Source organism: Pseudochaenichthys georgianus, chromosome 24 (genome assembly GCF_902827115.2).
Source record: "Pseudochaenichthys georgianus chromosome 24, fPseGeo1.2, whole genome shotgun sequence".
Classification (NCBI taxonomy): Eukaryota; Metazoa; Chordata; class Actinopteri; order Perciformes; family Channichthyidae; genus Pseudochaenichthys; species Pseudochaenichthys georgianus.
In genome coordinates, this window is record NC_047526.1 from 9,111,524 (window position 1) to 9,138,509 (window position 26,986).

General features: G+C 41.8%; 1 protein-coding gene across 4 annotated transcripts in view; it reads right to left on the reverse strand.

The window, feature by feature from the left end:
• The window catches only part of fam49a (family with sequence similarity 49 member A), a 43,583-nt gene extending 16,818 nt beyond the window's left edge, over nt 1-26,765 (reverse strand). For 2 of the 4 annotated variants that reach the window (XM_034075748.2, XM_034075750.2), the window contains exons 1-2: nt 26,632-26,765; nt 408-463 (exon numbers count right to left, since the gene is read on the reverse strand). The gene's annotated coding sequence lies outside the window, so the exon portion shown is untranslated. Of the gene's footprint in view, nt 1-407; nt 464-21,851; nt 21,946-26,631 lie in introns of those variants that run through there. The other 2 variants (XM_034075749.2, XM_034075751.2) reach the window with 2 other exon arrangements.
• Between the last annotated feature and the right edge of the window lie 221 nt (nt 26,766-26,986).

Here is a 26,986-nt window from a genome sequence, read left to right on the forward strand (position 1 = left end):
CCTTTGCCTGGCATTAGACGTTTTTAATAGCCCGATGGATTATGAAAATGGCTTGTCATTTAGCTTTCTAGATGTTAGGATATAAAAATGCAATGGTCATTAAAATGTTTGCTCTTTCCACATATAATAAGGGCAATCCACCGTTTCTTTCAGTCGTTAGTGCAAACTTCATCTTTGGGAAGCCTCCCCCTGCCCAAATCTAAGAAAGTTCAGAATTTCTCGTTAACAACCCGAAGGAAAAACAGTGCCTTGGAGGGAGAAAGTGTCGGCTCTCTACAACAAGTGCAGGCTAATCCCAGCTGCAGTCATCTCACCGCAGCTTAGTGACTGGGCTGCAGCTTACACCGTGGTCTGACTCCAACATGACTACACATGCTCCAAGAGCTGTTTGTGTAAGAGTCATTTACCTTCTCTGGTGGAGGAGCCCGGGTTGCCGTCTATATCATCCGCTTTCTCTTTGTCTCTGAAATGAGAGAAAAGAAAGAGTGTTAGAATATATATGGGAAAGAAAAGATAGTTGAAAGACAACCAATCACACAACCTGGTGTAGCATCTGTGCATCGGACAGGTAGAGTATCACATGTCCAACCTCCCCCTTTCTCACATATACAAGCATTCAGCTAACAGATACAGCCACAGAACACGCACTGAATTATTTAACAGTGAAATCTACACCATTGTCTGTGTGATGTTAAAATAAAGCTGATTAAGGCTCCGTCTGCTGCATGTTCACTGGAGTATTAAATGTCCTGCGACAAGCTGTGGGTGCTGACAGGCATTAGCATGCTCGGTACTGTTACTTCCTGCAGGGTGAGAGCAGGGAATACATACAAACGATGGCACCATTTCATTCCGTCACAAACCCTAAGAAACATTTATCTGAAGTTCATTTCTACATCTTTAAAAAAATGTAGTAGGGCTGGACATTTCATCAAAATGTTGAACTCTCAATATATGGCTATATTTGATACATGCAGGACTTAGGGATTGAGGTGCGCAGAGATGTCCCGGCCTAGACATTGTTTTTCAACTGAATAACATTTGAGCTGGGTACTGATCCATACAAATACAATTTAAATCATACCATGATCACTTTAACTATATCTTTGAATGATATGGAGCATAATGATGGAAAGATGATCAATATTTATAATGTCGTGACTCGTATCGCCATTTGTATATCAGTCAAAATAATCACAATTTCTTTCAAAATCGTGCAGCCCAAATATATAGTGAAGAATAAATTAAAACATTTTATCAACTCAAAATGAATCAATGATTTATAAATAAAGCTGCGAATGATTCATTTGCACCTGGAACAGTTAAGTGACATTAGTGCCGTTAGAGGTGGAACTATTTCTGGCATCAGAATCCAAGATGGTCTCCAGCTGAACAAAAGAGGAAATCATTATGCACTCCAGCCCGTCTATAAATACTCTCTGTGCTCCAGTGCATAGTCGTACAACCACCAATATCCAGTCATGGAGACCTGACTTCAAAGAAATAATTAGCGGGAAGAAGGCTCAGATTTCCCAGTGAAGGACAGGTACAGAAAAAAAGGTTGTACATTTGAAATTGGCTTAAGAAATGTTGGGTTTAACAGTTCGACATAAGAATGGAGGAGCCAAGGGATCGAATTGCCAATCTTCCAATTAGTGGACTTCAGCCACAGCCAGCCCCAAGCAGAAGAGGCACATCATAGTCAAGCCTCTACCATTCTGAATGGACTCAATCATTGTTGTATGAATGTTTTATAAAGTTATGTTTTTTTTTTTTATCAAAATGAAAAAGTAGTAAACACACGAGGGCACAGTGCAGCCTCTCAGTGTGGGACAGTGTTCGTCTTCAAACAGGGCAAGTGTTTGGACACATTTTAGAGTTGCTAAATCAGAAATGAGCTATGCAGGACAGGCCTTTCAAATGAAACCACTCACACATTCTAGCGTTAGCAAAGCAGAGTAGCATATCAAACAAGCATATCTTTAGAAGGCTTCAAGGACATGGTGTCACACTTCGCCTAAAACACAATTAGACCAATAAGCATGCTCATACGCAGGCCTTGGCAAGCTTTTATACACACCTGAAGGAATAACAATGGTCCACAATATTCTGCACTTTATTTTAAGGTAACAGCGAGTGCACTCTTTTCTTTTCATTTATGTGGGAAAAAGTGAATCACATATGCTGAACTATATGTTATTCTTTATAACAGTTTATTTAGTAAAGTTCTCGTCACTGCAGAAGACATTTTTAAAGTTTCCTTTCTTCTTCTTCTTTTGTCTCACTTTAATGTTACAGGCACACAGTGCTTCAATTAGCTGCCCTTATATGGGCTCATGGGGGTTTCCTCGTGCTAAATGCTAATTGCCTGGCAGTCGCATCCATTTTAAGATCAAACAAATCCATCAACATAATCAGGCGGGTAAGACCAGTTTTGGCTGTCAGCGCACGTTTCAGGGTTTTCATTTATTCCTTCGATAGCTGTGTGCAATGACAAATGAAAGAGAAAATAAGAAACATTCATGCATGAGGCCAAATGATATGCAATGGGTGATTAGGCTTCCACAGTGTATTCTCACATGGTCTGTCTGTAGAGCACACACACACACACACACGCACACGCGCACACGGTCCTCTTAGACACTTGCCAAAACACCATGTGGACAGCACAGACCGAGCGCGGGGAGCAGACACTTCAGCTTCAGCGCTTTTATTAGACAAGCAACTTCTCTCTTTCTGCGAGTCAACTTCTTTATCCATGCTTCCCTTTTCTCTCTTTCTCTTTCATTTCTCCACTTCCTCCTAAAGGTGGGGTATGTCATTTTGGAGAAACCAGCTCGAGTGCGCTAGAAAGTACACAACCGGAAAAAAAATCTGCCTCTTCCTTCAGACTTCCTCACAGAGCCCCTCCTCCAACACACACGAACGCGCACATGACCAATGAGGGCACGAGATCAGTTTGTGCACAGATGGAAGGCTGACAGGCAGGTAGGCCATCCAGTTACTTTAGCCGGGCCGGCTCAGATGATTGGTCGTGCTTTTTACAACACCACGGCTTCTACAGATGACGTTTTTTATGTATTTATTGTCAAAGCATTTAATATATTCATTGCCATCGGGATGTTGAGAGCATTCCATGGAATATAAAAAAAAGTGTTTCTGAAATAAATGACGTACCCCACCTTTAAGTGACTCAAAGCTGGATACTTTTAATGTGTCCTTTTCCATGCCAGGATACAAGCAGGTGTCGCCAAGCAGTCAACTCATTTGCACAATGACACTGAATTAAATTATACCGGGAGTCCATTTACAAACTAGCCAGCAGATTTTGGTCCGATTATGAAAACAGCCATACCCAGACGGAGAGGCGGTCACCCATCTAACCCTTCATATGGGCAGTTATTAGCGCAATAGCCACACATTTAGCCAGGCAGTAAGCAGATGACTCAGTTTAATGGCCAGAAAGTCAGTAAATCTGTCAATCATGCCGGCAGGTGGTGGAGCCAGACAGAGAGGATGGAGATGCGTGCAGACTTAAAAAAAAAATAAACATGTTTTTCAGGAAACATCAATCGAGAGCCGGAATGGAATTTTCCAGTGAGCCCAGCGGGAATAACATGCATCATAATACAGGCCATCATGCCACATTCTGTGTTATTAAACAGTATGAATGCTGCAAGGCAAAGCATTTATATATTGGATCATTTAGTTAATTTAACTTTCTTGGGACAGCATTTTGTCACAATGAGATCACTCTGTTTTGGCTAACCAGACTTAAACCCAGTTATCCATTAACCTTAAAAAAAAAAATGGATGTATCTCAGGCAGTTTCTCAGGTCTTTCTTACATATCTAGTCTGTTCTCACCTACTCTCAGTCTGAATTGTTCTTTGCCCTAAGGGAAATGAGAACTATCAAAGAACACTGGTGTCTTCAATACATGACACTTAATATAATTAGCTGTTGCTGTAAGGGAGCGTCCACACAGCAGCGTGCGTTGACACTTGGAGGTGGGCGTATCTGAAGCTTGGGGATTTTTTGCGAGCAACACGACCAACAACCAATCACATGAATCTCCCGCCCCCGACATACAAAGCAATAGCAATGTTAAAATGAAGTAAACAGGCGAAAACCTACCAGTTTCACCCACTGTCTCTGCCACCTCCCTCCATGCCTGGCTCCTCCGGTTTGTATCCCGGTAGATGAACAGAGACTGATCAAACAGCACCGGGTGATCCACTACCGCTATAATCAATTTTCCCTCCATTTTTTGGAATTTGAGGAAATGACCTGCGTAGTCTCTCCCAACATACACGCGGTTTGATTGGCTAGCGCTTGTACTGGCAGATTTGCATAAACGGGATTTCATTGGCTGACGCTTCCGTCGAGGCGTCAAAAGTTGAACATTGCTCAACTTTTGAAGCCAGCAACGCCAGCAAAGCTCCACGTCGCTTCCCAAAATGCAGTTCGGCTAAAAGTGACGTCACCCCATTCAAAGTGAAAGGGCAGAAGCGTTGGAAGCTTCAACGCACGCCGCTGTGTGGACGGGCCGTAATTGAGCTTGATTGTATTTTTATACGTTTCTGGATGAGGGACTGATTTGTGCAAATCTTCTGTAATACAGATCAGTCTATTCATCCATTGGGCAGTCAGGCTGTGATATTTTGCATATGTCAGCCATTAGCTCATAGAATAAACTAATTGAACATTTCACGACGACCCTAGCGACGGCGTTGACTAGGGCTGAACGATTAATTGATTTTAAATCTAAATCGCGATTTTAAATGATGCGATTATCAAGCCCATGATAGAAGTAATAGACAGATTGATCCAATCACCTGCCAAGTGCTTCTGAAAGTGCCTGCCCTTTCCAAATGGCTTCAGTGGAGCTTTCCTAGATGCTTTGGTGAAACAAAGCATCTGAGTCAGGTTAGTAACGCTCCATCACATGTTTCTATGACAGGGTGAATCTTAAACTGAAGCTCGACTTTAAAGCAACCCAACGGAAGTTTCATGTAAGTTTCGTTTTTTCACTCGTAGCTCGGGCTGCGGGGTGCTAGAGACGGGAGTACGTTGATACGACCTTCCTAGCCGGAGTTATGGCCGCATTTTACAATAAACTTCCGTTGGGTCGCTTAAAAACAAATATCGCAAATCGCAATCGCAATATCGTGCAGCCCTAGAGTTGACGCAATACGCCGTCTCTGTAGTCAGCACTCTTTGTTCTCAAGTCCCGCCCACATCACATCTGATTGCTTTAATATGACTACTAATATTCTACCAACACCCCCGAAGGTGCAAAGCAGCTGCTGGGCAGATTATAATGAAGTTACCATGAACATCCTTTACTCTGATGTTGCAAAAGAACCCCAGAAATTCAGCTAGTAATGATCCAAAATGAGTTCGAATATAACTGGTTGTAAGTTAAGTTAAAAGAAAAAACAGCAGGTTAGGAAGATGAAAATAAGGGAAATAGTTCCAGTTTACTATTAAAATGCACAAAATAAGATTGACATTTCATATTGTCCTACGCATTATAACAACTTAAAGCTTAAATTATCTATCATTTTTTTCAAGGAACATATATAGCCTTGTCTTGACAGTACAATCGTAGATGTGTGCAATTGATAGCAAAGTTGTGTATATTTACAGGGTCTGTTGTATAAACCAAGCGGCCCATAAACAACCGATTAATGCTTGAATTGTACGCTACACCTAAAGGAAGGGAGCCTCACTCTCCAGACTCACTCTCACTCACTCTGTCGAGGCGTGGGCGGGTGTAGGGACGGGTTGGAACTGGGCCTATGATGGCAGCTTCAGTGGAACTGTTTCTAACTTCCTCCACATACACTTTACCCGTCTGGTCAGTTGTAAGAAATTATAATCTTTTTTAAACACTGATTCACCAGACCCTGGCAACCGATGTCCAGTACAAACAAAGCGTGATGAAGGAAAAGGAAAACATTTTTATCACAATTTAGTTTGAGACAACGCTAACATTTGCAACATGTGTCAATGAATTATTGACAGTTAAAGACATGGTCCTTTAATAGCACTCACACCTGACCCAACCCACACATTAGTCTATTCCGTCACAGGCTGCTTCTAAAAGCTGTTTCCATGGTGATAGCAGAGATGTCGGTTAAAACAGGGGAAGCACATTATTGCACATTAACACACACACACACACACACACACACACACACACACACACACACACACACACACACACACACACACACACACACACACACACACACACACACACACACACACACACACACACACACACACACACACACACACACACACACACACACACACACACACACACACACACACACACACACACACACACACACACACACACACACACACACACACACACACACACACACACACACACACACACACACACACACACACACACACACACACACACACACTTTAGAAAAAGAGGAAGGTGTGTGATGAAAGCTGCTGCCACTTCTGGTTGACTGCATGGAGGATGCTAAACCTTCTGGGTAAAGACAGGTAGAGTGACAGACTGCAGACGTGTGATAAGTAATCCTGAGGGAACTCTCAGGAAGAGAATATGAGTTGTGCATCCAAACAAAATCCAGAAGAACAAAGACAGCATCAGTATTGTGACTATGTTGCTTAGGGAAATGCACTGTGACTAAACAAAGAATAATGACGGAAGTGGAGCTAAACTGAACAGCGCTGGAAAAAGCCTTCACACATTTTCAAATCCCATCCACAATAAACAGGAAGCAACATCTTCCTTAGTGAATGAACATCAACACAGTTGTAGATCTATAAAAGGTGCATTAACATGGAAAGACACACTACTTGCTACTACCGAATGTAATCCTCCAATGGTCTGTAGCCAACGTTTACACAAGGAGACCAAAGACTCCATATCCCACAGTTCACTGGGTTAAAGGGACCATAATAGAGAACATTCCCAGTCCCTCTTATCTGTCCCTCATATCAGCTGTGCTTTCACAGACTGTTTACTTGGCCAACATTAGCCTCAAACCACTGAGTACTTAATGAATCAGTAAGAACCCTTTATAATCTAGTGCAAATTTGTCCAACACAGTTTGAAGTGTCCTTACCGATAAAGCTTTAAATACAGTATGTCAGCAAGACATATCTCTTAGGCTTTAATTATGTTGTTCCAATGAGTATTGTGTTATCTGCTCACCTTGAAATTGTTACTCATAAATATATCCATGAAATGCTACATTTTCACCCTGAAATGACTCAGTATGTAGATGCCTTTGTAGCTGTGATTTAAAGGAGTTACTGGTGAATGGGTCATACATATAATGCTATGTCATAACCAGAAAGATCCCGGAACTCATGCCAAAGTGCACCCGGAACAGGATATTGCATTGGCACAGTTATTACTACTACTGAAACACATCGAGGAAATGTGCCAGGAAAGATACAAACCTTGAAAATGTCCTCTGAAAACAACAAATCGACATTGTGCTCTTCAGAACAATCAGATTTTACTGCATGGCTTTTCAAGTTTAAGGTTTGGTTCCACATTGTTTCACTACAGTTATCAGTCAGTGTAAGAAATCAATTAAGTGAAGAAACATCATGTGTATTTTACCTGCGCTAACGGAAGAGTGATGAGCACAGACGCAAAGTCAGTCACAGAGCATTTGTCAAGGTCGACAGCAGAAACTCTTCTCAGAAAAACTGCTCTGACAAAAAAGGCAAGAGTCAAGGTCGTCACACCAGATTGGACGTAATGCTTCATGATCCCAAGAACAATGGTTCCTGAGTTTTACAGGGAGATGTAAACTGCTGATCTGCAAGTCTCTAGTTCGCAGTCAGAAACATTTCTTGCCCTGAGGGAGAACAGGCCGTGACCTACTTTGGATCGAGATCCGTTGTTTTCTCAATACTGCATCCAAGTTTCCACAATCAAAAATTAGGAATAGTTCAAATCTAGCTTGGTCTACAACTATGATAGGCATCCTTTTGTGAACAGGGTGAGAGAAAAAGCATAACTGTTTGTGTTTAGCGGGTACATCCCTGATTTGACTGTAACAGAGACTAAGGGCTATCAGGGGTGACATTTTGGAGCTCTTCACCATTGCTTTAATTCTTCCTTGCATTTCAACTAAGGACTCGCTCATTAAAAAACAAACAGGTAACAGGCTTGGTGCAATTTTTTAAAACCATGTTCAACTGCTACTGTAAGTGTGTACAAAATAGATTTAATTGAACGTTTTAAAAATCGGATTTGATCAAATATAAAGCCGGTCCAACACCTCACTCTTCCTAATCTATGTAAAATGTATGTACATCTGGCAAATAGGTTGTACCATTAAGTTGTAAAAAAAGAAAACACTGCTATTTGAATTCCAAATGATGCATAGTTGAATCTCTCATTTACTTAAGTCAATAATGATCCAGCATGAGTGATTGTTTGTGTTAAACACATTATTAATGTAGGCACTAGGGCTGAACGATATATCGTGTCATGGCGATAACCGCGATATGCGCATGCACACACCGCAGGGACGTGTGGTTTTATTCTTTTAGGACGTGTGATAACCTCTTAAGCACGGCGGTCCCCCCAGTGGACCCCCCCCCCCACAGTTTTTTTTCGAGACTGTGTCTCAGGGCTTCTTAACATTTATGAAACTATTAATGTGTAGCACCAGATTAACGGGAAGAATCTCAGCTAACTGAAGATATGAACCATTTTTACCAAAACAAAACACAAGGGTAATACCAAGCCTCTGAATTGGCACTAAGCGAAAAACTGCTAACGCACTTTAGCACAGAATTCAAAATAAAGATACCCTTATTACTTATCGAAACTGCACATCCGATTAAAACTGAGACTCCACAGATTATTTAAGTATAGTATCATCACTAAGTGATCCGATCTCGCGACAGGGGAATCAAACACAGACATCACAACACGTACCTTTACAGAGCTTTTACGGGAGGTCGTCTCACCGTAGCTGTCAATCTGATCAAAAGACGTGTTCAATGGCATTAAAACGACAAAACGCGGCTGAATCGGTTGATCCATAGGTTAATAATGTATCTGTGGCTTTGAAGCAATTGTTTATAATCCATAATTCCATTTTTATGTAAAAATCGGAGTTAGCTGCTAATGGTAGCCACCAGAGTGTATGCAGCTTCCGGTTTTGGCTACGCGTCACTCTCACTCCTTATTTGATTCCATTGGCTCTTGCGGTTATAAAGAGATTTCATTCGTCAAAGTCGACCAAGAGGGGACAGAGATATGGAAAATCCACCCAAATGACCCCAGAAGTGTTTTTATTTTGCTAAATCTCTCTAAAAAAGGTCAAATGTCACTTGTTTTGCATCAATCTTGATACAGGGTACTTAGTATATGTTGTACTTTGGATTCCTAAAGCTTTTAGTCTAATAACCCATCATCCAAGGGTAGTTTTCACTATAAGTAAGAAAGAATTTTCGAATCCTTCATCCGGTTAAATATAGTTGAAAAAAACGCAATATCGCAGGGGGGGGGGAAATCGCAATGTCAGTTTTTTTCAATATCGTGCAGCCCTAGTAGGCACATCAAATCATTCCAAAGAATGGGTTATATTGTCACTGGGTCCTCCTACAATTAAATGTAATGCATTTACAGTACTCTATTGTGTTTGAGGGCATTTCAAATAATGTAAATAATTTGTAGTTTTGTGAACATCATTCGTTTAGTTTGTGAAAAATGACACTATGAGCATTCCGAGTTTAATCAGCTGCTCCATTACATACTCCCTAAACCACAGGGATAAACCCCTGGATAGCGTGACAGCTGTTGATGTTCAGACATCCAGGATTGAACCTGCAACTAACTTATTTACATGGACGAACATTATCTCCACCGCCGGAAAATTACAACATATATTTCCAATTTTGCTCCAGGTCACGCAAAGGGAGTTGGTGTGCACATTTGTGACCGAGTAGAGCGTAAGCTGAAGTCCCAGGTGACACCAGGCAAGTGGATTAATGTGTGTTTCTGCACGAGTATGATGGCAAAAGTCTGTCCTCGACTGCAATGTGAAGCGCAAAGGATAGAGTCAGTTAGAGAGATGGGAGGGGGGGGGGGGGGGCAACACATCTGGCTCTGGATGATCTGCCTCCTGCAAACACCCTCTCAGGGTTCAAACGGAGGTTAACCCTCAATGGGCTGGAAGTGTGCAACTGTCCCATGAGTGTGTGTGTGTGTGTGTGTGTGTGTGTGTGTGTGTGTGTGTGTGTGTGTGTGTGTGTGTGTGTGTGTGTGTGTGTGTGTGTGTGTGTGTGTGTGTGTGTGTGTGTGTGTGTGTGTGTGTGTGTGACAACTCTTCTTCCATTCTGCATGGCAACAGTTGATGAATGGATGATGGATCATGCAGCCCAGTGAGCTCTGTCTGAGGATTTTAGGAGGGGGTGAGGGGGAAACAGAGACATCACTAACCATTAGGATTCATGAGGTTGACGGCGTAATGTAACAAGTGCCTACATTCACTTTGTATTCATTTTATGACAACAAACATGACGGTTTGCACTGCAATACCCTTTCAGGAATGTGACAAGAACTGATACTTTGGTACCAAGTTCATTTACTGTAGAAAGTCATATTTTCTTTACGTCAGCACCGAGGGCTCAAGACTTACAGCCTTACGCCCAAACTCTAAAATTGAAAAATAATATTTAAAATTTCGATTGCACGCATTTGTTCCTAAAGCATTTAAGTCGGGCCACTTTAGATCATATAAATGTATACATTTACTACGACGAGTCAATGAGAATCATCCTATCTTTACCTGATAATGCAACATTAAAAAAATGTAGGAGTAGCCTACAGATGGTTATGTTAGCCATTAGCTCTTAGCATCTAATAATGGAGGTGCTATTGACTTGGATTTAGGTGCATTCCAGCTCTATTAAGTAAAAATGTGAATTGGGCGAAGGTCAATTATAACGTGCCTATGGTGTGTTCAAATGTATCTTGTGAAATTTCGTTTCGTGAAACGTATACAAGTTTTTTGTTTATAAATTATATATATATATATTAGGGCTGTCAAACGATTACAATTTTTAATCAGATTAATCACAGCTTAAAAATTAATTAATCATGATTAATCACCATTCGAATTATGTCCAAAATATGCCATTTCTTTATGTATATTGTTGTGGGAATGGAAAGATGAATGAAAGCAGGCGGATATATCCACATACAGTATCTATGTTTATTATAACATTTTTCTGCGTGTCAAAATGAAAGACAACCCACACACACCTATCACTCATCAAACCGTGGGGTCTTAATTCATTACGTGTTGATTTCTATCAACGGGGGAGTACTTCAGGAAAGTCGACAGAGGGGGGGGGGGGGGGGCTAGTGGAGTACTTCGTGACCACAGAGTGTGAACGTTGTGATCAGCTGTTTTAGCGCAGTTCTCCAGTGAAGGGGGGAGTCTCCCTCCGCAGCCGGTTGGCGTAGTTTTGGCACAGTTCCGTTGTACAGACCGACGTTAACAGCAGCCCTGTCTGTGCACACGGAGACCGACTCTGGCGTCCGGTGATCTAACCGCCTTCTGGAAAAGCTTCACAAGTACGTCGGTACGCAAATGCGCTTTGTGACACAAGTGACAGTACTAATATATATATATACAATTTCAGATTCAAACAAGTATGACAGCACTCTCATAAGTTTGAATCTGAAATTGTATATATATATATATATATATATATATATGTCCGCATCTGTAGCCTGTTATTGTGTCATTATACCGCACTGTGAATGAATTTGGTTTCACACCAAAAAGATCTGCAGCGAGTCCCTAGTTCGCGCAAACCTTTTCACCCCCAGATAGTCCCTGCTAGAGAAGTGGTACTTTCCTGGGGAGGAAATTGTTCGTGGATGTGACTCTAACTACATAGTTCTATAATGTCTGCTGCGGTTAAGTCTAGATGTTCAGTTCAGTTGTTGTATCCCCTCTAATTAAAATAATCCTGATACATTATTCAAATCACCATCTAGCAACATAGGTGCCATTATAAACTATATGGTCACAGCCTACCTGTGGGGTAAGAAACAACAAATAATTATCTCCATGTACTTGATACAGGAGTAGAAAAAAAACAATAACACGTAACAGGAAATGCACTACGTAGACGACTCCAAGCCGGCTAAAACTGACTTGCTACGTAAGGAATCTGGTTTCAGTTTGCTTCCTTTCCCTCAGGTACTGTTATTAAATAGTCAGCTTACAACACTGACAAACAATCCCCATAAAAAGGTAAAATGTAATGAGGCGAGACAATTCTCTCGCCTGTATCTTGGTGCACACAATCAAACCACCATGCTTTCAAAACATTGAACCTGGAACATGATGAAAGTCTTCTAAGTTTCAAACGTGATTAAATGTTCCCAGCTAAATCAAAGCCTAATTTGTTGTTTGTGGAGGAAAAAAAGAACTGCCGATAAAATATAAATCCATTTAGAAAAAGCCTCGTTGAGTGGGTCAACTGCAGTAAATCCCAGATGAAGCTAAATGAACACCGGCTAGATGCTTCTACATCTTTGCCATGCTTCAGTGTTGATCTACCAGTGATATTGGCAAGGTGTCAGATATGGAGATCTTGCAATATCTAGGGGGAAATCGCAGTTATGCTCACAGTAAGGCTCATTTTAAGTGTGTATATTGTGCCTCTACTGTGACATGTTTCCATGCTTTAATGTTCAAATAGGTCTTATTTTTCTCATACTGCCTGTGCTGCAGCACCTCTTTTCATCCTCTGGCTGAGACCAGTACACAGAGCTGGCCGGCTCTGTTGTGATTGGTCAACCGCCTTAAGATGTCCCGCCCCTTAGCTTATCACGTACAAAAAAAGTGTTGTCGCGCAAGCCAGCTAGAAGCGCGAGTGTTATATATAGTGATATCACTATGTTGCTAAAGTAAACAAAATAGTTCAATGGAGGCGTTTCAGGCAGGGGGGGGGGGGGGAAGTGTGTGGGAGAAACTCTCTCAGGAGGGAACACTGGGATTTAGCCTTTGCAGACCATTTACATGCACAAACACCTTAATAACACACTATAGGAAAGTGAAAACCACCAAAAGCATAACAAAGCCCCTTTGATGCAATCTTTTAGCCTGGATTTGAGTAGAATGCCAAATCTAAATCATAATCTTAGAAAAAGGAGAACGTTTCAGTGAAGTCACAGATTGATAACAACTTGCAATCCGCAACTGACTTTAATAGACCAAGACATCTGTCAATCAAGCAAACATGCCTTCGAACTTTCTGGGTATTTATTCCCATTAAAAATGTAATTATAATTTAATAGCCAAAATAATCTAATTAGAGGCCACTCATTTCCTCAATTTGATGTTGTTTCCCAAAGTCCCGATTTGATTAGGAAATGATCAGTTACGTCGATTTTTTTCTTTTTACTTTGTTTCTTGACTGGCGGTCCAATTCAGATAATAACTGAGGTCTGGGCATGTCATTACTCAACCTTCAACACAACAGTTTCTTCACCAGTGGACTTATCCAAACCATTTCTGTCAATTTGTGCTAATTGTAGTTAGTAACACAAGTGAAACGGTTCTTGGTAAAAAGGCCGGTATGTGTGATAACAGACATAAGAACTACTGGGTTAAGTCAACCCTTTTTTCCTCACGGAGAGACTTTGTGTAGACCGAAGGAAACCAAAATCACCACCAATGACCCAGAATAACTTGTGTTTGGGAATCTCTAGGAAAATGACTGGCAAGCACAAACCAATTGTTTAACCAGTGTGTCTCTCACCATCACTGTTATTGCGTAACTTTGTCTAATTGGGGAGGATTTACATCCTGAAATACCATAGTAAAGTACCAAATCCTTTACATAAATCAGCCCAAGCCTCCAGTGAAAATATACTTATGTGCTCTTGACCTTTGGTCTGGTATAATCTGTTCAAACTTGCTACCTCGGTGCCTGCTGAAGGTTGTTACTGAAATTCTATATTTTCTTTTATCCTAACAAAAATCAGGAAAGTAGTACCAACTAACCATTATGTCACAATATTAAAGGATCAGCAAAACTGTGATTAAAACTGATAACATTAACGATTGCAGAACAACTTAAGATAGATGGCATAAACACAAAGGATTATGGGATCCATTATCTTGTGGTAACCATACAAAGGATGTGAGATGCATCTACAGTGGGGCAAAAAAGTATTTAGTCAGCCACCAATTGTGCAAGGTCTCTCACTTAAAAGATGAGAGGCCTGTAATTTTCATCCTAGGTACACTTCAACTATGAGAGACAGAATGGGGGGAAAGAATCCAGGAAATCACATTGTAGGATTTTTAATGAATGAATTGGTAAATTCCTCGGTAAAATAAGTATTTGGTCACCTACAAACAAACAAGATTTCTGGCTCTCACAGACCTGTAACTTCTTCTTTAAGAGCCTCCTCTGTCCTCCACTTGTTACCTGTATTAATGACACTTGTTTGAACTTGTTATCAGTATAAAAGACACCTGTCCATAACCTCAAACAGTCACACTCCAAACTCCACTATGGCCAAGACCAAAGAGCTGTCAAAGGACACCAGAAACAAGATTGTAGACCTGCACCAGGCTGGGAAGACTGCATCTGCAATGGGTAAGCAGCTTGGTGTGAAGAAATCAACTGTGGGAGCAATTATTAGAAAATGGAAGACATACAAGACCACTGATAATCTCTCTCGATCTGGGGCTCCACGCAAGATCTCACCCCGTGGGGTCAAAATGATCACAAGAACGGTGAGCAAAAATCCCAGAACCACACGGGGGGACCGAGTCAATGACCTGCAGAGAGCTGGGACCAAAGTCACAAAGGCTACCATCAGTAACGCACTACGCCGCCAGGGACTCAAATCCTGCAGTGCCAGACGTGTCCCCCTGCTTAAGCCAGTACATGTCCAGGCCAGGGTTTCCGCTAGGATTTTTTCTCGCCGGTCAAATGTCCGGGCAGAATTTATTTTACCGGACTAATTTGAAACTTACCGGTCATATTTCAATAATAATAGTTGTGTAGCAGAGTTTCCGTTAGCAGGTAATTTACCGGACTATGAGCAGATATGCTTCAGTTTAAAACTCAGTTCACGGGGCTCATTTTTATATTGCTTCAGTTTATAATCGTAACAGATCGAAAAATTCAGATTCATTTTTCAATAAATTATTCCACAAACAACAAACAACATAATTATTACATTCAAACAAACTACTTGTAGTAGATAACGTACATTATTCAGAAGTTTACATCAACTTTGAATAATAACACGGGAGAAACGGATCCTCTCCCTCCCCCTCTCTCTCTCCTGACAGCACGTCAGTTTCTCATGCAGCTCCTGCAGCCCGCTAAACAGAGGGCGGGGCTTCAGGTGATAATGTAGAGCTGCGTATCTCGGTCAGACTCAGCAGCCGATCTGATCTCTCTCTCGCGTCCGGTTACACTTCACTGCGTTTATGTCCATATCGATCAGATCCAGCTCTCCTGATCGGCCTTTATAGAGAGCACCGATCAAACTATTAAGAGTGAATATCGGCCGATAATGACCGGCGGCCGATCGATCGGAGCCTCCCTAATTATTACCAGACAATTTGACCGTCAGGTTTTGAATTTACCGGTTTTTTATAAATTTTACCAGCTAAAAACCGGTAATTACCGGCTAACGGAAACCCTGGTCCAGGCCCGTCTGAAGTTTGCTAGAGAGCATTTAGATGATCCAGAAGAGGATTGGGAGAATGTCATATGGTCAGATGAAACCAAAATAGAACTTTTTGGTAAAAACTCAACTAGACGTGTTTGGAGGAGAAAGAGTGCTGAGTTGCATCCAAAGAACACCATACCTACTGTGAAACATGGGGGTGGAAACATCATGCTTTGGGGCTGTTTTTCTGCAAAGAGACCAGGACTACTGATCCGTGTAAAGGAAAGAATGAATGGGGCCATGTATCGTGAGATTTTGAGTGACAACCTCCTTCCATCAGCAAGGGCATTGAAGATGAAACGTGGCTGGGTCTTTCAGCATGACAATGATCCCAAACACACCGCCCGGGCAACAAAGGAGTGGCTTCGTAAGAAGCATTTCAAGGTCCTGGAGTGGCCTAGCCAGTCTCCAGATCTCAACCCCATAGAAAATCTTTGGAGGGAGTTGAAAGTCTGTGTTGCCCAGCGACAGCCCCAAAACATCACTGCTCTCGAGGAGATCTGCATGGAGGAATGGGCCAAAATATCAGCAACAGTGTGTGCAAACCTTGTGAAGACTTACAGAAAACGTTTGACCTCTGTCATTGCCAACAAAGGGTATATAACAAAGTATTGAGATGAACTTTTGTTATTGACCAAATACTTATTTTCCACCATCATTTGCAAGTAAATTCTTTAAAAATCAGACAGTGATTTTCTGGATTTTTTTTCTCATTTTGTCTCATAGTTGAGGTATACCTAGGATGAAAATTAGAGGCCTCTCTCAGCTTTTTAAGTGGGAGAACTTGCACAATTGGTGGCTGACTAAATACTTTTTTGCCCCACTGTACATGGCACGATGGAGAGCTGATCAGCAAGTGGCATATGGCCAATCTCTGCTCAAGTTAAGCCCATTAACTAGAAAACATTTAAAATGCACCGGCCACATTTGAAAAACAAATCAAGATCGGCCTTGGCCTTGTGCATCCATATTTAAACTCCTTTCTGTTTTGACTGGCCAGGAAAACAGCCCTTCAAAATTGGGTTAGGGGAGCTGCGTCTCCCTCAGGCTTCCTTCGCTGGAGCAAATGTGACAGCAGGGCGTGTTGGGCTGAGCTCAGCTCCAGGGGAGGTTGGCTGAGTTTTGCCCTAATATGGACACAGGCTGGGGGTGGGGGTGTGCGGGGTGCTGCTGGAAGGCAGAGGAGAGGAGGGTGGGCTGGGTGGAGTAGGGGAAACCTGCCCAGCACCACCACAATGGCAGCCTTGCTTCTCCCTGCTGTATCATTGACACTTTTTATCCTGCCTCCTACAGTACTGGCAGCAGAGGATTCCTCTGCTTTGGTCTGCTAACCTTGCTCCAAACACTTGAGCAGTTAGGACTCGTACATCAGGCTCAGCTCATTTTTAAGTACTCTTGTTGCTCTCGCTCAGAAAGCAAGTATATCACACAGCCATCGCTCACACACACTTACAGAGTCCAGTGCTCAGCTCTGTGCAGTCAGCTGGGCCTGCTGTCTCAATTTACACTTGCCCATCACAGACTCACTACTATCCCTTCACCACATCTGGCCTCGGGTGTAGAGAAAAAAGGGAATCTCATTATGACAAAAAAGTCACAGTGGTCATTTTCTCTGTTTGCAGAGCTCAGTGAACGTAGTAAACAACTCTTCTGTCAATGCTAAGAAAGTGGGGAAAAGGGGACTGCCAAGAAACATGAAGAGAACAATACAAGAAGGAAAAGAAATCAAGGCAAAGTAGGAAAGTTAAGGAGGGCGTTTGGTATTCGCAGAGGAGGAGAAGGCAGAGCTGGCTACCAGCAGCCATTGCTGCGTAGAGTGGGTCTCCAGGCGTAGAAATTCCTCCTACGTCTCTGCTCAATGCCACTTCTGTTCTGCCAAGCCCTGTATGTCAGCAGCACTGCAGATACAAAGGGAACCATGTCTGTGTGTGACTGAGACTTGTGTGAAGCTAGTGTGTGTGAAAGCATCAAGCAACCTCCACCACTGCAGGCTCCTTCTCTGCTGGGTGGAGGCACAGAAGATGCCTTGACCCTGATGGCAGGACAATCCTAATTATTATGCTGCATTTTATTTGTAATCATCAAGCAATTTGTATTTAGTATTTACAGGACACTGAAAGCAGCAAAACATTATCATTAATACTGATTTGTCATTTTTGAATGATCTATTTATCTTACAAAACTAGGGCTGCAGAATTGGAAAACAATAATGACTATATTAAATTATTATGTGTGTTTTATAAGAGGATCTGTAGCATCAAATATGTTTTGTTATGTCTATATACTTTTTGTAGCACAGAATATGTCTGCAGCTCCACAGTACTTAAAGTGGTATTTTAACTAGGGCTGTCAGTCGATTAAAACATTTAATCGCATGATTGTCCATAGTTAATTGCGATTAATCGCACATATTTTATCTGTTCTAAATGTACCTTAGAGGAATATTTTTCAAGTTTTTAATACTCTTATCAACATATGAGTGGACAAATATGCTTTATGCTAATGTTTATTATCATTTGAACAATGACAAATATTCTCATGAATATTAAACACAACAACCTGGAACCTCTCTCATACAATACTGTGTGTGTGTGTGTGTGTGTGTGTGTGTGTGTGTGTGTGTGTGTGTGTGTGTGTGTGTGTGTGTGTGTGTGTGTGTGTGTGTGTGGTGTGTGTGTGTGTGTGTGTGTGTGTGTGTGTGTGTGTGTGTGTGTGTGTGTGTGTGTGTGTGTGTGTGTGTGTGTGTGTGTGTGTGTGTGTTGGATCGTTAGAGCTATGTGCAACTCAAGGCATATGCTCGAACGGGAGCTGCCTGGACGCTGCAATCATGTTGCGCGCACTGCTGAGTGTGCTGACTGTTCGTACAATGTCCCACTGTCTGCTTCCTGCATCAAGTCAAGTGCTCGGCGCAGTTATCGGCGAAATGTCGCTCCTCTGTTTTCATTGAAACAGCTCCTTATATCCGTTAGCGCAGCTAGCTAGCACCAGATGCTAACAACAACAATACACGTAGGGTCTCTCTCTTGCTCACTCGCGCCACACATACACACACCCTCCCGGTCCTCCCAATGGCCAGTCGGTGCCTGCCGGTGAGCGTGGAAGTGTGGTCTGCTGCAAGCGGGCAGCAGGAGCAGGGCTGTCAGCATCAGCTTGAAGATGGTATTTTAAACTCGATGCGCTCTGAAATTACGGGGCGGCCGAGGACAAAAAATACACATGCGTTAATCTCGTTAAAATAATTAGTGGCGTTATTAACGCGTTAACTTGACAGCCCTAATTTTAACACATTATTATATAGCCTTAGATAACATTTCACAAATATTGTGTTTCCTGCCATTTGAATATTGCACTTATACATATTGTGATTTCGATGAGATGCTAAGAAACTTTGCCGCACTATAAAATACCTAAAGAATGAACCCTAAATTACAGCAGCTTCATGTTGACATTTTTGATTTTGTCCAGCCTTAAAGTGAACCACTTTGTTAATCCTTCAACACTGAGATAGCACATACAAGAGGCTAAGATTGTTCAGAGCTCAAAGAAATGGTATCTGGATTTGTCATACCCACACAGGGAGTGGGGCACACGGGTGTTCCCCTTTGAAAACAAATCTATTTATGGCTTTCCTTGAACATTGGCTCTACAGCAGGGGTCTCAAACTCAAGGACCGGGGGCCAAATCCGGCCCACGACTTTTTCTGTGGCCCCGCAAGACGTTTATTATACGGTTACATGCCACTTTACAGAAGCAGGTTTCCCATAAACTACATGTCCCACAATGCATCTCGTTGTGTGACATGCACACTGAAGAGACTTGCAATTATTTGCCCTGGACTTCTGCTTTCAGACGTAGTAAATTACTAAGTTATTACCCTATCCGATAATAATCCAATTCAGAGGCAATCATGTAATATAATACATTATTTTTTATATATATATATATATATATATATATATATATATATATATATATATAGTTACAACCAGCCCTTTGAGTGCAACCTTTATGAGAATGTGGCCCGCGATGACATTGAGTTTGATACCCCTGCTCTACAGTGAAGGATCCGTGCTAATCACTTCCGATTGGTCCAGCAGACGACTCCTGACCTTTGGCTTCAGTCATCAGACGAATCTGTTTATCTTGACACGGGCCTAGATCAAGAATACTGGCTCAATTAGTCATGCACCATATCTAGGCCACATCTTTTCCTTACTCTCCTTTCACTTTGCTACCTTTGCTCTGAGTCTGCATAAGTGCAAGTCTAGCTCAACACACACTCAGTTGCAAAGAAAGGAGTGTGTACAGAGCACTAGCAGAACACAATGTCAGAAAATAGGAACTTGGACTACTGAAGGTGATAACAGTGCTATGTTAATCTTTGCGGAATTGAGACGTGACTTGCTGGTGTTCTTATTCAAATCATAATGGTTAGTTTATTTTGCTATAACTGCATATTTATACATGTTCACAGATACTGCACACTGAATTGATCATGCAGAATTGTGTGTTCTAGTCTTGAGAAACACACACACACACTTTTTGACAGTCAATGCCCTTTCCTGGCCGAACTGCTGTCATTTTGTTCAGTGTGCCGATACAGCCGTCTCACTGAAGCGTGACGGCTGTCCTCTTAAACTTCCTAATAGTCCTGCTCTCACACACTGTTAGCTTGTCGTGAACAATAAACAGCTGTACATCTCTGGATTCCCGCACCTGCTGAGAACAGTGGAAGTTGTGCTGAATTGCAAAAAGCCACTCAAGAAGCAGAGATCCTTCTGCCAGCTGTGGAGATGCAGGAGAACAGGTGGCGGTGCAGCACACAGTCAGCTCTCTGACCTCTACCGAGGTTAACTATGATGTGCTATACATTGAACGAGCGGTGTGCCCTGTGATGCATATAGGGTGGTGCAGGACTGAGTCCCAAAGCCCTGAAATGAGTTAGCATTTTTAGAACTTCCGGTTCGCTCGTCTTGAAAACAACATTTTTTTTTTTTTTTTTTTTAAATTAGGCTTTTGGTGAGATGCCTGAAGTAAGACCTGTGGTAAACACAAGCTTAAGAGATTGTTTACGTTCTCTTCTACAACATACAATAGTGGTCAGTCAAAACCCTACTGGTGAATGTCTGGAGTTTATAAGCGTCATAGTGAGACTACTAAACGTTATCACACAGAACATTAGCCACCTTTAGCTTAGCAGCGATAACGTGACGTCTGGCGACCGTGATGTAGTTTGTCGTCAGCCTAATGTTACATTTGTACTTCTTGCATTGAATTTATACTTCAACAATTAGGAAAGTGTTGTTAATATGTCGAGGTTATCCTGCTTAACAAAACGTATAAATAGCTTGTTTTCTACAATATTACAAAACCCAATGGAAAAATCCCATTGCTTTGAGTTGAAGAAGCCCTTGCGATGCTAACTCCCAGGTCCGTCTACAAAAAGCCACCACTGCATCACTCTTTGGTTGCATGTTGTATCAAAATCCATTTAACATTCCAACTGAATAATATGCTTTCAAACTCACAGATCTGGCTGAAGCATCAACCCAGAAAAAGAGAAGTGTCATGCAGGTAATTCCACTTCATAAAAACCAAACCATAACCATAAGTGTGATTCACAGAGCAGAAGTGAACCCTGACATGCGATCATCATTGCTGAATTATAGTTCCTGTGCTGCATACGTGTGATCAGTCAGTAGCATGACAAATACGTCAAAGAATGAGACTAATTCAATCAGAGTTTCATAACTTTCAGCCAAGCTTTGTACCATAACATATTTCCGAAAGGGTTCCAATTTTCCATTGGCCTAGAATAGCAAGATGCTTTGGGCATTGGTGCATAAATAAACTGCCAAAGCAAAGAAGCCGGTCGTTGAAAGTAGTTTGTACAAAATCGATACGACAGATGCTGCGCACTTTAAACGACCACCACTCAAGTTTCGATAACAACAGGTTACTTATCTATCGTGAGGCAGCATGAAACCCTACAAGGCCAAATAAGGACAAATGAAAGTAATATTAAAAAAAGAGGAACACAGGAACATTAAAACAAACCACGAGCAGCAATACTGGATCACTTGGGGGGGGGGGGGTAATAAACGTACCAGCACTGACGATTAACAGCACGGCCTCTGCACAATAGTAGCCAGCGAGAGCAAACTGCACAGTAACAGACTGACAGAGAGCTGTTGTCCCACTGACAGGATGTGAGCATAAAAAGTGAAACGTGAGCGGGAAGTGTGTGGGGTCATAAAGCAGCTCAGTTCCACACACACTTGTTCTCACAGCCAGACAGATAAAGAGACAGGCACACGTTAGGTTGACGTAAAACAGGAACTTGGAGAAGTCAGTCATTTGCATTTCACTGCGACACAGCCACGGTTGACTACACACACGCAAATAAGTAATTTCCTGAAAGTCATAAAAACAGAAGGCGATCGAGGAGAGCCAAGAATGAAAATCATACACATATTGTAGACGTCTGACATGAGGATGTTATTTAAATCCCTGTGTGAACATTGAACTCTTGTGGGTTAAGAGTTAAAACGCTTTTAGGGGATAAGCTGCCCTAACAGATGAGATGTATTAATCCTGCTTTGCCAAATGGTGGGACTGAAAAGGCTCCTTGTGTAAGTGGGTGGATGATTGCAGCTGAAATGATAGCCCTGAGTTATAGGCCTTTCAGCCATCATTAAATCCTTTCTGAAGCTGCCTTCAAACCAACATGTTATATGCACATGGAAAAGAAATAGACACAAGCAGAGAAGGGATGCTGTAAAGATTAGATTCTCTGTAGCGAGGGGTTTTGTTGGTTCATGCAAGCAAAGCTATTGCGTGTGAGCACTCCAATAAAGAAGGAATGCCATATTATTTTACCTTTGCTGTCCACTAATCTCTATTTTCTGTTGAAACCAAATGTTGAGCAGTAGAATAAAAACAACACAGCATAGGAATGAAGCTAGTGTGTGTAATGTGTCACTAATGGGGCAAACCAGCATTGGGACATGCTTTTGTAAGCTGACCCGGAAGTTAATATTGCAATGGGATTTTTTCCGTTGGATATTAGAACATTGCAAGACAAGATCTATTGCATGTTGAAGATACTAACACAATTTGTTCAGCAGGATAATATCCACATGTTCACACCACTTATAATAGATTAAGCAAAAATGCAACTTTCAAAAGTAAAAGGCGACGCTAATTAACGCTAGTCGAGTTCGGCAGCCATACGAAGCCGCGAGCTGAGGGAGAGAGGCCGAGCGCACTTGCCATGTTTGTGGATTCAAATGTTGTCATAAAGCAATATCTTTTGAAAACTTAAAAAGGAGGATATACTTGTTTATTTTAATATGTGTAACTGTCTGTTCCATCTACGTTAGTGTACACAGTTAATTTCTCTCGTATTACTGTCCCATCCACAGGGACACACGAGCGGGGCATCCGAGGCTCTGGAGCCAGTGAGAAGTCTGTTCCAGCCCAGATGGCAGCGTTGGCTGAGTCAGCGGTGGCTGCTGCTCCACAGTCAACTGGATGATTAGTCATTGACAACAGGAGGAGAGCCGAGTGCTGATAGCCAGGAGCTGAAGGACTTAGAGCCAGTCTGAATGAAACACTGATTCAAAGAACTGTAATGAGTGTTCAAGGATGTGCACCGCATTGCCATTAACCAACTAATTAAACAAACTCAAGATGATTAAGGCGTCACATCTTTTAGTGAGATATTTCTGTTTTCTTGGACAAACGTTGAACCTGTGACCCCCTGATCCCAACACACAACCCACTGCACCACACGCCTCCGAACATGTGTGATCATCGGATGCACCAGAGACAGACTTGCAGCGCTGCAGGCTAACCCCAGTTGGCATCTCAAGTGATTTAAGGATTCACACTGCTTGTTCAGCTAAATCCTCGTCACAGATATCGGACTTGGCACAGAGCACAATGCTGGAAGGAAGTCCTTTGAGATTTATCATTTATTGTCACAAAGCAACTTGTGATTCATAGTTAGACTAACAAACAGAAACCTGCTGCTGCAGTCATTTGGAGCAGCTTAACTGCAAATATCACATTACCTTTCTCCAGCCTGGTGAGGCTGTAACGCAGCACATTTAAGTAGCTGGGCGTCTCTTTGCAATAGGACTTTAATGGCTGCAGTCATCATATTTCACACATCAGAAGGGTAGCTTGCAAACCATGTTTCAAATGGATAGTGTTTCTTTGATCATAACAATACATAGTCAACCCAAAAGGTGATGTGTTGCGATGTAGATGCTTGAGGTTTCACATCAATTCAGCCCAGTTTTGGGGCAGTTGTTGTAGACATATAAAGTTTGCTGCCTCGTGTAGAAAAAAAGAATGCTAAACATCAGCAAACGTGTCTAAGGTTATATGCAGTCTCTTCGTATCACATTTTCTTCAGAGGTTGTGGCAGAGCTTTTTGTGGCAGCCGAGCCGTGCTAAACAAGTACAAAAGAAACACTGCGATGCAACACAAAAGGCCCTGTGACTGCCTCAGGCAACCTGTAATGCAACAGCAGGTTAAAAACCACAATGTGAAAAAGGGCAGTGTTTGAGAGGGTGTGAGTTGCCATATCCTGTTTTTCTGCCACTGAACCGTGAGAGAACAAAACTACGAGACTTTAAACTGCAATCTAACAGCTACTGCTCTGACAGAGTAATGCTCAATCAGTGTTTCTCACACACACACACACACACACACACACACACACACACACACACACACACACACACACACACACACACACACACACACACACACACACACACACACACACACACACACACACACACACACACACACACACACACACACACACACACACACACACACACACACACACACACACACACACACACACACACACACACACACACACACACACACACACACACACACACACACACACACACACACACACACACTTCTTTCTGCGTCTCATTTGCTGCACCACATCTCTTCAGCACACCATATGAAACTTTAACATGGTTCACAAGAGCTACACAACACACATCGATAACTGATTGCCCAGTTTACATTAGCTGCACACTAAAGATAATCAAGAAGATCTGGTTAATACGTGGTGGAAAGTGCCACATCACATCTTGCCATGTACAGTAATGACATATACTGAGGCGCACAGCTAAACTATGTCATACAAAGAACATGCACACACACAGAGAGAGAGAGAGAGAGAGAGAGAGAGAGAGAGAGAGAGAGAGAGAGAGAGAGAGAGAGAGAGAGAGAGAGAGAGAGAGAGAGAGAGAGAGAGAGAGGAGTGCAGCTGTTGCTGTATGTTCAACAAAAGAGCGCCATTTCAGTGCATTGCAAACCACTATAAAGAGCATTCCTCTCAGAAGCACTACATTAAGGGGATTTCTAGCTGGGTTATCAAATGTCTTTTTGGGTCCGTACACTTTCTACATTGAAACATATACATGTTTCCACAATGCTGTGTGTTTGTGTTTCAGAGAGCAAACCAATGGGGACCTCATTTTTGGAAAATCCGTAGTCATCATGAATAATTTCTCAAACAAGAATCAACATCAACTATGTTATACAGCACACTAACACACACTGTATCTTACTGCGTACTACCACCTACACCTCAACACTGCAATGACTCATAATACTCAACTGAATGAACAATTATGTATTGCTGTTATTGGTTGAAATGCAGTATGTACTGCAGTAACATTAAATGGTGCAAATAATACTTGTTTATTGTCGGATCATGTCAAGAGAAGAGCAGGGAAGAGAAAAGAAAGAAACAGCTGCTGCGGTCGAGGATTTACAACTGAATGAGAACAACACATATTTAAAGAAACTAGGATAATACAACTTTTCTACCGGTTACACAAGTAGAGAAAGTCACACATAACACACATGCACTCATGATAAATATACTTAAACAATTGAAATACAGTTGCAGAAAAAGTGGCTTCAAAATATTGTTTAAAATATCAAATAGCTCTCGAGCACCCCCTAAAATGATATTTCTCTCTTAAAATGCAATGTCTATACATAATTTTGTATAATCTACATGTGTCACATGTTTTACTGTATTTTCCTAAATAAATGAATTGCCTTTATTGTTATTGGCACCAGGGAGCATAAGCATGTTAAGGTTGCTGGCCAAACATATTTTTGTGATGGTTTCTTACATGTTTTCCTCAAATACATAACAGAAAACTAGAAGTTAAGAAGTTTTGATGTATAAATGTCGTCCAATTCTGTAAGGACCCATATATACACAGCAGTACATTAATGTCACATCGTGCTGTACTCTTCACAGTAGTTTACCGCAGTGATGTGGATGGTAAGAGTTATCAAAGTGTTATAACTTGAAGCAAACCATGCTCCAAAAGCATTTCAATTCTCTCAGTCACATATGTATCAAAGCATTTACGTGTCGGAATGAAGCAACAACTAAGATATTGGTACATAGTAGTCATACTGACAATGGGTTCTGAAGACTCAAATTAAATGTGGCTTGTATTCGGCTGCTACTTGCAAGCTAAGTTTGCTGGCTAGCCAATGCGACTGTTAGCTGGCACTGCTGACAAGCAAACCCTGCAGAAACGTATTCCCTCAATGAACTGGTCAGCGATACTAAATAGAGCCAAAGCGGTGATGAATACGTTTCTTGTTAAACGGCAGCAAATAACTACTTTCAGCGCTAAAAAGCGGCTAATGTTAGCTAGCACGTTAGCGCTTCCTCCCCGGCATCTCTTCCCATGTGAACTCGTTTGACAGTCACTGATTTGACGGGGCAAATTTGACACTTTGGCACAACACCAGGCAAAGGAAATGCAACTCAGCGCCCACTAAACACGAGTAAAAGTTAGTTTAACACAAAAACTCACCTGTATGTTTATTGGGGAGTACTTTTTAGGATGTAATGTTGGTCTCAGCCGTACTTTCACCGACCTTGGCAGCTCCGTGTGTCCCCAGCAGTGACAGACAACAACACTCTCAGTGCATACCCCTCCCTCTGCCACCAGGAAAACCAAGAAAAAAAAATCGATGTTCATGCTCCGCCCATTCTCTTTGGTAATTGGTCAATATCAAGGACAGTGCCAAATGGGCCAATTACATCTGCTGTTGTTGTTTTTGTATTGGTGCAACAGTAATGCAGCAAATGATAACCTATATGCACTGCTTTAAAGTGAAACATATTTTTGATGAAAACACAAAACGTTTATGAGGCTTTATCTATTG